The sequence below is a fragment of the Corythoichthys intestinalis genome, chromosome 15 (genome assembly GCF_030265065.1).
Source record: "Corythoichthys intestinalis isolate RoL2023-P3 chromosome 15, ASM3026506v1, whole genome shotgun sequence".
Lineage (NCBI taxonomy): Eukaryota > Metazoa > Chordata > Actinopteri > Syngnathiformes > Syngnathidae > Corythoichthys > Corythoichthys intestinalis.
Genome location: NC_080409.1, coordinates 34,397,534 through 34,409,823, shown reverse-complemented (window position 1 = coordinate 34,409,823; position 12,290 = coordinate 34,397,534).

Here is a 12,290-nt window from a genome sequence, read left to right as displayed (position 1 = left end):
TTTTTGGGCATATTTGGGCTCTGCCGAGAGTCCTGACATGTTTTTAGAACGTTTCCTGGCGCTCCTTGGCCCAAAAGTGTTTTTTGACCGTTTTTGAAATTTTGAAAAAAAGCGTAAGTACCCCCCCTTACAAAAAAATCAAAAATTGACTTTTCTCAAAAGTCAACTTTTTGGGCATATTTGGGCTCTGCCGAGAGTCCTGACATGTTTTTAGAACGTTTCCCGGCGCTCCTTGGCCCAAAAGTGTTTTTTGACCGTTTTTGAAATTTTGAAAAAAAGCGTAAGTACCCCCCCTTACAAAAAAGTCAAAAATTGACTTTTCTCAAAAGTCAACTTTTTTGGCATATTTGGGCTCTGCCGAGAGTCCTGACATGTTTTTAGAACGTTTCCCGGCGCTCCTTGGCACAAACATTTTTTTTGACCGTTTTTGAAATTTTGAAAAATGCGTAAGTACCCCCCCTTACAAAAAAGTCAAAAATTGACTTTTCTCAAAAGTCAACTTTTTTGGCATATTTGGGCTCTGCCGAGAGTCCTGACATGTTTTTAGAACGTTTCCTGGCGCTCCTTGGCGAAAAAATGATTTTTGACCGTTTTTGAAATTTTGAAAAAAAGCGTAAGTACCCCCCCTTACAAAAAAGTCAAAAATGGACTTTTCTCAAAAGTCAAATTTTTGGGCATATTTGGGCTCTGCCGAGAGTCCTGACATGTTTTTAGAACGTTTCCTGGCGCTCCTTGGCGAAAAAATGATTTTTGACCGTTTTTGAAATTTTGAAAAAAAGTGTAAGTACCCCCCCTTACAAAAAAGTCAAAAATGGACTTTTCTCAAAAGTCAAATTTTTGGGCATATTTGGGCTCTGCCGAGAGTCCTGACATGTTTTTAGAACGTTTCCTGGCGCTCCTTGGCCCAAAAGTGTTTTTTGACCGTTTTTGAAATTTTGAAAAATGCGTAAGTACCCCCCCTTACAAAAAAGTCAAAAATGGACTTTTCTCAAAAGTCAACTGTTTTGGCCGATTTGGGCTGTGCCGAGAGTCCTGACATGTTTTTAGAACGTTTCCTGGCGCTCCTTGGCCCAAAAGTGTTTTTTGACCGTTTTTGAAATTTTGAAAAAAAAAGCGTAAGTACCCCCCCTTACAAAAAAGTCAAAAATTGACTTTTCTCAAAAGTCAACTTTTTGGGCATATTTGGGCTCTGCCGAGAGTCCTGACATGTTTTTAGAACGTTTCCCGGCGCTCCTTGGCACAAACATTTTTTTTGACCGTTTTTGAAATTTTGAAAAATGCGTAAGTACCCCCCCTTACAAAAAAGTCAAAAATTGACTTTTCTCAAAAGTCAACTTTTTGGGCATATTTGGGCTCTGCCGAGAGTCCTGACATGTTTTTAGAACGTTTCCCGGCGCTCCTTGGCACAAACATTTTTTTTGACCGTTTTTGAAATTTTGAAAAATGCGTAAGTACCCCCCCTTACAAAAAAGTCAAAAATTGACTTTTCTCAAAAGTCAACTTTTTTGGCATGTTTGGGCTCTGCCGAGAGTCCTGACATGTTTTTAGAACGTTTCCTGGCGCTCCTTGGCGAAAAAATGATTTTTGACCGTTTTTGAAATTTTGAAAAAAAGCGTAAGTACCCCCCCTTACAAAAAAGTCAAAAATGGACTTTTCTCAAAAGTCAAATTTTTGGGCATATTTGGGCTGTGCCGAGAGTCCTGACATGTTTTTAGAACGTTTCCTGGCGCTCCTTGGCGAAAAAATGATTTTTGACCGATTTTGAAATTTTGAAAAATGCGTAAGTATGTTTTTAGAACGTTTCCCGGCGCTCCTTGGCCCAAAAGTGTTTTTTGACCGTTTTTGAAATTTTGAAAAAAAGCGTAAGTACCCCCCCTTACAAAAAAGTCAAAAATGGACTTTTCTCAAAAGTCAAATTTTTGGGCATATTTGGGCTCTGCCGAGAGTCCTGACATGTTTTTAGAACGTTTCCTGGCGCTCCTTGGCCCAAAAGTGTTTTTTGACCGTTTTTGAAATTTTGAAAAAAAAGCGTAAGTACCCCCCCTTACAAAAAAGTCAAAAATGGACTTTTCTCAAAAGTCAACTGTTTTGGCCGATTTGGGCTGTGCCGAGAGTCCTGACATGTTTTTAGAACGTTTCCTGGCGCTCCTTGGCCCAAAAGTGTTTTTTGACCGTTTTTGAAATTTTGAAAAAAAAAGCGTAAGTACCCCCCCTTACAAAAAAGTCAAAAATTGACTTTTCTCAAAAGTCAACTGTTTTGGCCTATTTGGGCTGTGCCGAGAGTCCTGACATGTTTTTAGAACGTTTCCTGGCGCTCCTTGGCCCAAAAGTGTTTTTTGACCGTTTTTGAAATTTTGAAAAAAAGCGTAAGTACCCCCCCTTACAAAAAAGTCAAAAATTGACTTTTCTCAAAAGTCAACTTTTTGGGCATATTTGGGCTCTGCCGAGAGTCCTGACATGTTTTTAGAACGTTTCCCGGCGCTCCTTGGCACAAACATTTTTTTTGACCGTTTTTGAAATTTTGAAAAATGCGTAAGTACCCCCCCTTACAAAAAAGTCAAAAATTGACTTTTCTCAAAAGTCAACTTTTTTGGCATATTTGGGCTCTGCCGAGAGTCCTGACATGTTTTTAGAACGTTTCCTGGCGCTCCTTGGCGAAAAAATGATTTTTGACCGTTTTTGAAATTTTGAAAAAAAGCGTAAGTACCCCCCCTTACAAAAAAGTCAAAAATGGACTTTTCTCAAAAGTCAAATTTTTGGGCATATTTGGGCTCTGCCGAGAGTCCTGACATGTTTTTAGAACGTTTCCTGGCGCTCCTTGGCGAAAAAATGATTTTTGACCGTTTTTGAAATTTTGAAAAAAAGTGTAAGTACCCCCCCTTACAAAAAAGTCAAAAATGGACTTTTCTCAAAAGTCAAATTTTTGGGCATATTTGGGCTCTGCCGAGAGTCCTGACATGTTTTTAGAACGTTTCCTGGCGCTCCTTGGCCCAAAAGTGTTTTTTGACCGTTTTTGAAATTTTGAAAAATGCGTAAGTACCCCCCCTTACAAAAAAGTCAAAAATGGACTTTTCTCAAAAGTCAACTGTTTTGGCCGATTTGGGCTGTGCCGAGAGTCCTGACATGTTTTTAGAACGTTTCCTGGCGCTCCTTGGCCCAAAAGTGTTTTTTGACCGTTTTTGAAATTTTGAAAAAAAAAGCGTAAGTACCCCCCCTTACAAAAAAGTCAAAAATTGACTTTTCTCAAAAGTCAACTTTTTGGGCATATTTGGGCTCTGCCGAGAGTCCTGACATGTTTTTAGAACGTTTCCCGGCGCTCCTTGGCACAAACATTTTTTTTGACCGTTTTTGAAATTTTGAAAAATGCGTAAGTACCCCCCCTTACAAAAAAGTCAAAAATTGACTTTTCTCAAAAGTCAACTTTTTGGGCATATTTGGGCTCTGCCGAGAGTCCTGACATGTTTTTAGAACGTTTCCCGGCGCTCCTTGGCACAAACATTTTTTTTGACCGTTTTTGAAATTTTGAAAAAAAGCGTAAGTACCCCCCCTTACAAAAAAGTCAAAAATTGACTTTTCTCAAAAGTCAACTTTTTTGGCATATTTGGGCTCTGCCGAGAGTCCTGACATGTTTTTAGAACGTTTCCTGGCGCTCCTTGGCGAAAAAATGATTTTTGACCGTTTTTGAAATTTTGAAAAATGCGTAAGTACCCCCCCTTACAAAAAAGTCAAAAATGGACTTTTCTCAAAAGTCAACTTTTTGGGCATATTTGGGCTCTGCCGAGAGTCCTGACATGTTTTTAGAACGTTTCCTGGCGCTCCTTGGCCCAAAAGTGTTTTTTGACCGTTTTTGAAATTTTGAAAAAAAGCGTAAGTACCCCCCCTTACAAAAAAGTCAAAAATGGACTTTTCTCAAAAGTCAACTGTTTTGGCCTATTTGGGCTGTGCCGAGAGTCCTGACATGTTTTTAGAACGTTTCCTGGCGCTCCTTGGCGAAAAAATGATTTTTGACCGTTTTTGAAATTTTGAAAAATGCTTAAGTACCCCCCCTTACAAAAAAGTCAAAAATGGACTTTTCTCAAAAGTCAACTTTTTGGGCATATTTGGGCTCTGCCGAGAGTCCTGACATGTTTTTAGAACGTTTCCTGGCGCTCCTTGGCCCAAAAGTGTTTTTTGACCGTTTTTGAAATTTTGAAAAAAAGCGTAAGTACCCCCCCTTACAAAAAAATCAAAAATTGACTTTTCTCAAAAGTCAACTTTTTGGGCATATTTGGGCTCTGCCGAGAGTCCTGACATGTTTTTAGAACGTTTCCCGGCGCTCCTTGGCCCAAAAGTGTTTTTTGACCGTTTTTGAAATTTTGAAAAAAAGCGTAAGTACCCCCCCTTACAAAAAAGTCAAAAATTGACTTTTCTCAAAAGTCAACTTTTTTGGCATATTTGGGCTCTGCCGAGAGTCCTGACATGGTTTTAGAACGTTTCCTGGCGCTCCTTGGCGAAAAAATGATTTTTGACCGTTTTTGAAATTTTGAAAAAAAGCGTAAGTACCCCCCCTTACAAAAAAGTCAAAAATGGACTTTTCTCAAAAGTCAAATTTTTGGGCATATTTGGGCTGTGCCGAGAGTCCTGACATGTTTTTAGAACGTTTCCTGGCGCTCCTTGGCGAAAAAATGATTTTTGACCGATTTTGAAATTTTGAAAAATGCGTAAGTACCCCCCCTTACAAAAAAGTCAAAAATGGACTTTTCTCAAAAGTCAAATTTTTGGGCATATTTGGGCTCTGCCGAGAGTCCTGACATGTTTTTAGAACGTTTCCTGGCGCTCCTTGGCCCAAAAGTGTTTTTTGACCGTTTTTGAAATTTTGAAAAAAAAGCGTAAGTACCCCCCCTTACAAAAAAGTCAAAAATGGACTTTTCTCAAAAGTCAACTGTTTTGGCCGATTTGGGCTGTGCCGAGAGTCCTGACATGTTTTTAGAACGTTTCCTGGCGCTCCTTGGCCCAAAAGTGTTTTTTGACCGTTTTTGAAATTTTGAAAAAAAAAGCGTAAGTACCCCCCCTTACAAAAAAGTCAAAAATTGACTTTTCTCAAAAGTCAACTGTTTTGGCCTATTTGGGCTGTGCCGAGAGTCCTGACATGTTTTTAGAACGTTTCCTGGCGCTCCTTGGCCCAAAAGTGTTTTTTGACCGTTTTTGAAATTTTGAAAAAAAGCGTAAGTACCCCCCCTTACAAAAAAGTCAAAAATTGACTTTTCTCAAAAGTCAACTTTTTGGGCATATTTGGGCTCTGCCGAGAGTCCTGACATGTTTTTAGAACGTTTCCCGGCGCTCCTTGGCACAAACATTTTTTTTGACCGTTTTTGAAATTTTGAAAAATGCGTAAGTACCCCCCCTTACAAAAAAGTCAAAAATTGACTTTTCTCAAAAGTCAACTTTTTTGGCATATTTGGGCTCTGCCGAGAGTCCTGACATGTTTTTAGAACGTTTCCTGGCGCTCCTTGGCGAAAAAATGATTTTTGACCGTTTTTGAAATTTTGAAAAAAAGCGTAAGTACCCCCCCTTACAAAAAAGTCAAAAATGGACTTTTCTCAAAAGTCAAATTTTTGGGCATATTTGGGCTCTGCCGAGAGTCCTGACATGTTTTTACAACGTTTCCTGGCGCTCCTTGGCGAAAAAATGATTTTTGACCGTTTTTGAAATTTTGAAAAAAAGTGTAAGTACCCCCCCTTACAAAAAAGTCAAAAATGGACTTTTCTCAAAAGTCAAATTTTTGGGCATATTTGGGCTCTGCCGAGAGTCCTGACATGTTTTTAGAACGTTTCCTGGCGCTCCTTGGCCCAAAAGTGTTTTTTGACCGTTTTTGAAATTTTGAAAAATGCGTAAGTACCCCCCCTTACAAAAAAGTCAAAAATGGACTTTTCTCAAAAGTCAACTGTTTTGGCCGATTTGGGCTGTGCCGAGAGTCCTGACATGTTTTTAGAACGTTTCCTGGCGCTCCTTGGCCCAAAAGTGTTTTTTGACCGTTTTTGAAATTTTGAAAAAAAAAGCGTAAGTACCCCCCCTTACAAAAAAGTCAAAAATTGACTTTTCTCAAAAGTCAACTGTTTTGGCCTATTTGGGCTGTGCCGAGAGTCCTGACATGTTTTTAGAACGTTTCCTGGCGCTCCTTGGCCCAAAAGTGTTTTTTGACCGTTTTTGAAATTTTGAAAAAAAGCGTAAGTACCCCCCCTTACAAAAAAGTCAAAAATTGACTTTTCTCAAAAGTCAACTTTTTGGGCATATTTGGGCTCTGCCTAGAGTCCTGACATGTTTTTAGAACGTTTCCCGGCGCTCCTTGGCACAAACATTTTTTTTGACCGTTTTTGAAATTTTGAAAAATGCGTAAGTACCCCCCCTTACAAAAAAGTCAAAAATTGACTTTTCTCAAAAGTCAACTTTTTTGGCATATTTGGGCTCTGCCGAGAGTCCTGACATGTTTTTAGAACGTTTCCTGGCGCTCCTTGGCGAAAAAATGATTTTTGACCGTTTTTGAAATTTTGAAAAAAAGCGTAAGTACCCCCCCTTACAAAAAAGTCAAAAATGGACTTTTCTCAAAAGTCAAATTTTTGGGCATATTTGGGCTCTGCCGAAAGTCCTGACATGTTTTTAGAACGTTTCCTGGCGCTCCTTGGCGAAAAAATGATTTTTGACCGTTTTTGAAATTTTGAAAAAAAGTGTAAGTACCCCCCCTTACAAAAAAGTCAAAAATGGACTTTTCTCAAAAGTCAAATTTTTGGGCATATTTGGGCTCTGCCGAGAGTCCTGACATGTTTTTAGAACGTTTCCTGGCGCTCCTTGGCCCAAAAGTGTTTTTTGACCGTTTTTGAAATTTTGAAAAATGCGTAAGTACCCCCCCTTACAAAAAAGTCAAAAATGGACTTTTCTCAAAAGTCAACTTTTTGGGCATATTTGGGCTCTGCCGAGAGTCCTGACATGTTTTTAGAACGTTTCCCGGCGCTCCTTGGCCCAAAAGTGTTTTTTGACCGTTTTTGAAATTTTGAAAAATGCGTAAGTACCCCCCCTTACAAAAAAGTCAAAAATGGACTTTTCTCAAAAGTCAACTGTTTTGGCCTATTTGGGCTGTGCCGAGAGTCCTGACATGTTTTTAGAACGTTTCCTGGCGCTCCTTGGCCCAAAAGTGTTATTTGACCGTTTTTGAAATTTTGAAAAAAAGCGTAAGTACCCCCCCTTACAAAAAAATCAAAAATTGACTTTTCTCAAAAGTCAACTTTTTGGGCATATTTGGGCTGTGCCGAGAGTCCTGACATGTTTTTAGAACGTTTCCTGGAGCTCCTTGGCCCAAAAGTGTTTTTTGACCGTTTTTGAAATTTTGAAAAAAAGCGTAAGTACCCCCCCTTACAAAAAAGTCAAAAATTGACTTTTCTCAAAAGTCAACTTTTTGGGCATATTTGGGCTCTGCCGAGAGTCCTGACATGTTTTTAGAACGTTTCCTGGCGCTCCTTGGCCCAAAAGTGTTTTTTGACCGTTTTTGAAATTTTGAAAAAAAGCGTAAGTACCCCCCCTTACAAAAAAATCAAAAATTGACTTTTCTCAAAAGTCAACTTTTTGGGCATATTTGGGCTGTGCCGAGAGTCCTGACATGTTTTTAGAACGTTTCCTGGAGCTCCTTGGCCCAAAAGTGTTTTTTGACCGTTTTTGAAATTTTGAAAAAAAGCGTAAGTACCCCCCCTTACAAAAAAGTCAAAAATTGACTTTTCTCAAAAGTCAACTTTTTTGGCATGTTTGGGCTCTGCCGAGAGTCCTGACATGTTTTTAGAACGTTTCCTGGCGCTCCTTGGCGAAAAAATGATTTTTGACCGTTTTTGAAATTTTGAAAAAAAGCGTAAGTACCCCCCCTTACAAAAAAGTCAAAAATGGACTTTTCTCAAAAGTCAAATTTTTGGGCATATTTGGGCTCTGCCGAGAGTCCTGACATGTTTTTAGAACTTTTCCCGGCGCTCCTTGGCCCAAAAGTGTTTTTTGACCGTTTTTGAAATTTTGAAAAATGCGTAAGTACCCCCCCTTACAAAAAAGTCAAAAATGGACTTTTCTCAAAAGTCAACTGTTTTGGCCTATTTGGGCTGTGCCGAGAGTCCTGACATGTTTTTAGAACGTTTCCTGGCGCTCCTTGGCCCAAAAGTGTTTTTTGACCGTTTTTGAAATTTTGAAAAAAAGCGTAAGTACCCCCCCTTACAAAAAAATCAAAAATTGACTTTTCTCAAAAGTCAACTTTTTGGGCATATTTGGGCTGTGCCGAGAGTCCTGACATGTTTTTAGAACGTTTCCTGGAGCTCCTTGGCCCAAAAGTGTTTTTTGACCGTTTTTGAAATTTTGAAAAAAAGCGTAAGTACCCCCCCTTACAAAAAAGTCAAAAATTGACTTTTCTCAAAAGTCAACTTTTTGGGCATATTTGGGCTCTGCCGAGAGTCCTGACATGTTTTTAGAACGTTTCCCGGCGCTCCTTGGCACAAACATTTTTTTTTGACCGTTTTTGAAATTTTGAAAAATGCGTAAGTACCCCCCCTTACAAAAAAGTCAAAAATTGACTTTTCTCAAAAGTCAACTTTTTGGGCATATTTGGGCTCTGCCGAGAGTCCTGACATGTTTTTAGAACGTTTCCCGGCGCTCCTTGGCACAAACATTTTTTTTGACCGTTTTTGAAATTTTGAAAAATGCGTAAGTACCCCCCCTTACAAAAAAGTCAAAAATTGACTTTTCTCAAAAGTCAACTTTTTTGGCATGTTTGGGCTCTGCCGAGAGTCCTGACATGTTTTTAGAACGTTTCCTGGCGCTCCTTGGCGAAAAAATGATTTTTGACCGTTTTTGAAATTTTGAAAAAAAGCGTAAGTACCCCCCCTTACAAAAAAGTCAAAAATGGACTTTTCTCAAAAGTCAAATCTTTGGGCATATTTGGGCTGTGCCGAGAGTCCTGACATGTTTTTAGAACGTTTCCTGGCGCTCCTTGGCGAAAAAATGATTTTTGACCGTTTTTGAAATTTTGAAAAAAAGTGTAAGTACCCCCCCTTACAAAAAAGTCAAAAATGGACTTTTCTCAAAAGTCAAATTTTTGGGCATATTTGGGCTCTGCCGAGAGTCCTGACATGTTTTTAGAACGTTTCCTGGCGCTCCTTGGCCCAAAAGTGTTTTTTGACCGTTTTTGAAATTTTGAAAAATGCGTAAGTACCCCCCCTTACAAAAAAGTCAAAAATGGACTTTTCTCAAAAGTCAACTGTTTTGGCCGATTTGGGCTGTGCCGAGAGTCCTGACATGTTTTTAGAACGTTTCCTGGCGCTCCTTGGCCCAAAAGTGTTTTTTGACCGTTTTTGAAATTTTGAAAAAAAAAGCGTAAGTACCCCCCCTTACAAAAAAGTCAAAAATTGACTTTTCTCAAAAGTTAACTGTTTTGGCCTATTTGGGCTGTGCCGAGAGTCCTGACATGTTTTTAGAACGTTTCCTGGCGCTCCTTGGCCCAAAAGTGTTTTTTGACCGTTTTTGAAATTTTGAAAAAAAGCGTAAGTACCCCCCCTTACAAAAAAGTCAAAAATTGACTTTTCTCAAAAGTCAACTTTTTGGGCATATTTGGGCTCTGCCGAGAGTCCTGTTATGTTTTTAGAACGTTTCCCGGCGCTCCTTGGCACAAACATTTTTTTTGACCGTTTTTGAAATTTTGAAAAATGCGTAAGTACCCCCCCTTACAAAAAAGTCAAAAATTGACTTTTCTCAAAAGTCAACTTTTTTGGCATGTTTGGGCTCTGCCGAGAGTCCTGACATGTTTTTAGAACGTTTCCTGGCGCTCCTTGGCGAAAAAATGATTTTTGACCGTTTTTGAAATTTTGAAAAAAAGCGTAAGTACCCCCCCTTACAAAAAAGTCAAAAATGGACTTTTCTCAAAAGTCAAATTTTTGGGCATATTTGGGCTCTGCCGAGAGTCCTGACATGTTTTTAGAACGTTTCCCGGCGCTCCTTGGCCCAAAAGTGTTTTTTGACCGTTTTTGAAATTTTGAAAAATGCGTAAGTACCCCCCCTTACAAAAAAGTCAAAAATGGACTTTTCTCAAAAGTCAACTGTTTTGGCCTATTTGGGCTGTGCCGAGAGTCCTGACATGTTTTTAGAACGTTTCCTGGCGCTCCTTGGCCCAAAAGTGTTTTTTGACCGTTTTTGAAATTTTGAAAAAAAGCGTAAGTACCCCCCCTTACAAAAAAATCAAAAATTGACTTTTCTCAAAAGTCAACTTTTTGGGCATATTTGGGCTGTGCCGAGAGTCCTGACATGTTTTTAGAACGTTTCCTGGAGCTCCTTGGCCCAAAAGTGTTTTTTGACCGTTTTTGAAATTTTGAAAAAAAGCGTAAGTACCCCCCCTTACAAAAAAGTCAAAAATTGACTTTTCTCAAAAGTCAACTTTTTGGGCATATTTGGGCTCTGCCGAGAGTCCTGACATGTTTTTAGAACGTTTCCCGGCGCTCCTTGGCACAAACATTTTTTTTTGACCGTTTTTGAAATTTTGAAAAATGCGTAAGTACCCCCCCTTACAAAAAAGTCAAAAATTGACTTTTCTCAAAAGTCAACTTTTTGGGCATATTTGGGCTCTGCCGAGAGTCCTGACATGTTTTTAGAACGTTTCCCGGCGCTCCTTGGCACAAACATTTTTTTTGACCGTTTTTGAAATTTTGAAAAATGCGTAAGTACCCCCCCTTACAAAAAAGTCAAAAATTGACTTTTCTCAAAAGTCAACTTTTTTGGCATGTTTGGGCTCTGCCGAGAGTCCTGACATGTTTTTAGAACGTTTCCTGGCGCTCCTTGGCGAAAAAATGATTTTTGACCGTTTTTGAAATTTTGAAAAAAAGCGTAAGTACCCCCCCTTACAAAAAAGTCAAAAATGGACTTTTCTCAAAAGTCAAATCTTTGGGCATATTTGGGCTGTGCCGAGAGTCCTGACATGTTTTTAGAACGTTTCCTGGCGCTCCTTGGCGAAAAAATGATTTTTGACCGTTTTTGAAATTTTGAAAAAAAGTGTAAGTACCCCCCCTTACAAAAAAGTCAAAAATGGACTTTTCTCAAAAGTCAAATTTTTGGGCATATTTGGGCTCTGCCGAAAGTCCTGACATGTTTTTAGAACGTTTCCTGGCGCTCCTTGGCGAAAAAATGATTTTTGACCGTTTTTGAAATTTTGAAAAAAAGTGTAAGTACCCCCCCTTACAAAAAAGTCAAAAATGGACTTTTCTCAAAAGTCAAATTTTTGGGCATATTTGGGCTCTGCCGAGAGTCCTGACATGTTTTTAGAACGTTTCCTGGCGCTCCTTGGCCCAAAAGTGTTTTTTGACCGTTTTTGAAATTTTGAAAAATGCGTAAGTACCCCCCCTTACAAAAAAGTCAAAAATTGACTTTTCTCAAAAGTCAACTTTTTTGGCATATTTGGGCTCTGCCGAGAGTCCTGACGTTTTTAGAACGTTTCCTGGCGCTCCTTGGCGAAAAAATGATTTTTGACCGTTTTTGAAATTTTGAAAAAAAGCGTAAGTACCCCCCCTTACAAAAAAGTCAAAAATGGACTTTTCTCAAAAGTCAAATTTTTGGGCATATTTGGGCTCTGCCGAGAGTCCTGACATGTTTTTAGAACGTTTCCCGGCGCTCCTTGGCCCAAAAGTGTTTTTTGACCGTTTTTGAAATTTTGAAAAATGCGTAAGTACCCCCCCTTACAAAAAAGTCAAAAATGGACTTTTCTCAAAAGTCAACTGTTTTGGCCTATTTGGGCTGTGCCGAGAGTCCTGACATGTTTTTAGAACGTTTCCTGGCGCTCCTTGGCCCAAAAGTGTTTTTTGACCGTTTTTGAAATTTTGAAAAAAAGCGTAAGTACCCCCCCTTACAAAAAAATCAAAAATTGACTTTTCTCAAAAGTCAACTTTTTGGGCATATTTGGGCTGTGCCGAGAGTCCTGACATGTTTTTAGAACTTTTCCTGGAGCTCCTTGGCCCAAAAGTGTTTTTTGACCGTTTTTGAAATTTTGAAAAAAAGCGTAAGTACCCCCCCTTACAAAAAAGTCAAAAATTGACTTTTCTCAAAAGTCAACTTTTTTGGCATATTTGGGCTCTGCCGAGAGTCCTGACATGGTTTTAGAACGTTTCCTGGCGCTCCTTGGCGAAAAAATGATTTTTGACCGTTTTTGAAATTTTGAAAAAAAGCGTAAGTACCCCCCCTTACAAAAAAGTCAAAAATGGACTTTTCTCAAAAGTCAAATTTTTGGGCATATTTGGGCTGTGCCGAGA